The sequence below is a fragment of the Calonectris borealis genome, chromosome 19 (genome assembly GCF_964195595.1).
Source record: "Calonectris borealis chromosome 19, bCalBor7.hap1.2, whole genome shotgun sequence".
NCBI classification, from domain to species: Eukaryota; Metazoa; Chordata; class Aves; order Procellariiformes; family Procellariidae; genus Calonectris; species Calonectris borealis.
This window is the reverse complement of record NC_134330.1, coordinates 13,305,347-13,308,741: the sequence shown is the minus strand read 5'-3', so window position 1 is coordinate 13,308,741 and position 3,395 is coordinate 13,305,347.

Sequence of the window (3,395 nt, the reverse complement as noted above, 5' to 3'; positions counted from 1 at the left end):
GTCTCTGAAGCAATAGCAGAATAGGGAAACAGGCTGAGGAATGTAACTATCAGTAGATTAGGTAACGGAATGCAGGCGCAGGAAGCGTTCGCGTGGACACCTGCTTTTGACCAATCTGTGTATATTAAGATTCGTGTGCTTGCTGACTGTAACCAATAGAGGATTCGTAGGTGCGCGTGTTAGTGTGGCTGGCTTATAAAAGTAGCGCAGTATTTTGAAATAAACGAGAATGACCATACCTATATTGGGACTCATCATTACTCCGGGAACGCACTCCCACTCCGACCCCTGGTCACTTCGACATCTGGTAGCAGAGGATGCGGAAACATGCTGGGCTCGTAACCCAGAGGTCTGGTAGCAGAGACTACAATTCTTCGAGACTGCGGTAAGCGCAGCGAGAGAAGGGCAGTGGGAATCAAGAGACTGGGAGTGGTACTATTCTATTGCTCAAACAGATAGAATAGATAACGGTGCAGAGTGGCCCACTGCCTCTCAGAGGGTGAGCTGCTATCGTGGAAAGTGAGGCAGCAGCTACGTTGCTCGCAGGACTACTCTCTAAGAGAGGGATCGAGACAACGGTGAAACAGCTTATCAAGCTAATTAAGTTAGGACGTTTGGGACTTTTTAAGGACACTCACACGTTGTTTTCTGTGCCTGAATGGCGGGAGCTGGGGGAATTAATGTGGCAGAAGCTTACTGAAGGTGATAAAAAATTGGAGAAGGAGATTAAGTCTGTGACAGACTTGTGGGGAGACGTACTAGAAACTTTAAAAGCTATGAAAGCTGAACGGGAGGTGGCGTGTGCGGCTGTTCAGATGCTGGCTCCGGACCCCATACCGGAACAGTCTAAGAGCATGGAATCCAAGGCGGGACCTATCGCGCGATTTTTTGGCTGCCTGCTGTGAAGGGTATGACGGGGTCCACCTGTAAGACTGTTGCCGAATTGCGTGATAAAGTTGAGCAGGACTCTGAGGTTAAAACGCCCAATGTCGTAATGTCATCTTCGCTAGAAAAGCCGGCAGTTGCCAGGTCTAAAGCACAGCAGCAGTGTGACACAAAAGCGGAAGAGCAACCGCCGGGCATGAAGGGGGAGGAGTGGCCAGCTCCACCCACCCCCCCAATTCAAGGCGGGGAAACGTGCCGCCCTCCTCCCACTGCCCCTCCTCTCTACCCGCCCTTGCCACTCTTCAATGATTCCTCCGGTGCTGCCACACCGCTATCTAGCAGAAAAGAGAAAAATTCAACAGAAAGTATGAATCAGCTGTTAAAAGAAGTTGTGCAACAACTAAAGGAATTAACTACACAGACTCAGCAAAAAGGAGAACCTTGGTCAAACGCCGGTTCGAGAGACAATTTGCTACCCTGTTTCTCCGGACCTACCGCAGCTACCCATCCCGGCCGATGGAGAGGAATTGTTCGAGATGCTATTTTGGAAGGACAGTGGGGGGTTGCATCCAACATTGGCGCCATGGCTTTTCCGGTGGTACAGGACAACGGTCAAGGAAAATGGGAACCGCATGATTGGAAGATTCTACAACAAGCCAAAAATACTATATCTCAGTATGGTGTTAAATCGGAAGCCTCGCGACAAATCGTTATTTGGATTTTTTCTGCTGATTTGATGTGTCCCCATGATTGTCAAAGTCTGATGAGGCTTCTGTTGACACCTACACAGTTTTTGTTATGGGCATCGTCATGGTCTCAGAGGGCAGTGAATGCTGCTGCCCAACATCAACAACAAGGGGATCCATTATTTGGGATCACAGCTGAAATGCTCATTGGGGGGGGACGTTATGCGGATATAAATGTCCAACTAACTTTTCCTGTCAATATGTTACAGTTATCTTCTAAGCTTGCTTTAGATGCCTTTCTTTCCTTACCAGGATCGGCAGCCCCTTCTTTCAGCTCGGTGACGCAAGGTGCAACTGAGAAGTATAACAACTTTATTGATAGGCTTTGGGATGCAGTAATGAACCACCCAGATTTGGGAGAGGACAATAAACAACAAATGTTTAGAATTTTGGCCTTTGATAACGCCAATAAAACTACCAGGGCCATTCTAGCCAGTCTGCCCAAAGGGGCAGGAGTGGAAGAAATGCTTTCTCGGGTGGAAAGAGCAGGGGTTCAAAAACGAAATGAGTCGATGGCAGCAGCGGTGCAAAGTGCTGTCCAAGAAGTAGTACAACCATTGGCAGCTGTTGTTAGGCAAAAACACTCTCCAGGAATAGTCCAGCCCTTTAAAGGCATCTGCTTTCATTGTGGGGAACAGGGGCATAACAGGCGAAATTGTCGTGCTACTGTATGGTGTGATTGACTGATGTGCAAACGGTCTCAGGCGACATCCAATGGGTTCGCAATTGCGCTGGCATTACCAATGCAGACATTAAACCACTAATTGAATTACTGCGAGGCACTCAGCCTGCAGCTGAAATTCATATGACGCACAAACATCATGTAGCCTTACAGCACATTATAAACAAACTTACTATAGCCTGGACTACAAGAAGAATCCTTGAACTGCCACTTTCTTTGCTTATCTGTAACACCGAAGAATCACCTTTTGCCGTTATATGTCAATGGCAAAACAAGAAGGGGGAGATGAAGGGACAACAGGGAATGAACTCCGTGACTGCCATTGACAACAAGAATAATGATAATTTGCCAAATTCCTCTTTTTTTCAAAATTTGGAATGGGTTTTCTTACGGGTACAACCACGTTTCAGTATACAAACTCGTCCTGAAGCCGTAGGGGAATTAATCCAAAAAGGGAGAACGCGAATTATAGAGCTGACAGGACAGGAACCAGCAGACATCAGTATTCCTGTTAACGCTGTAGATTTAGAATGGTGGATACACCACGTGCTGGCCATTCAAGAATCTCTGTTAGGATTTAGCGGAAAAGTGCACTCTCAGCAACCTCAAGGGAAATTGTGGCAGATTCTAAAACGAAATCAGTGGCTAGAAAAACCTAAAGTGGTTGATAGCCCGATACTCGAGGGGTTGACGGTATACACAGATGCGGGAAAACGCTCTAGACAAGCTGCATGCGTATGGTGGGAAACAGATCAATGGTGCAAAAAGATTTTGCAAGGGCAAGCTGGAGATACCTTACAGACTTTAGAATTAATGGCGGTGGTATGGGCATTAGGGAATTGGCATGATCATCCTTTGAATGTGGTGACTGATTCTCTATATGTAGCTGGGCTTATACCAAGAATTCAAGACGCACTGATTAGGGAAACAAATAATCCTCAGCTAGGGAAACTATTTATTCAATTAAGATCGACCATCTCCCAGCGAGCGGCTCCGTGTTGCGTCATTCATATCCGTAGCCATCAATGGGAGTTGGGTTTAGGACAAGGCAATCAGATAGCGGACAATCTTGTCAGTCCAGC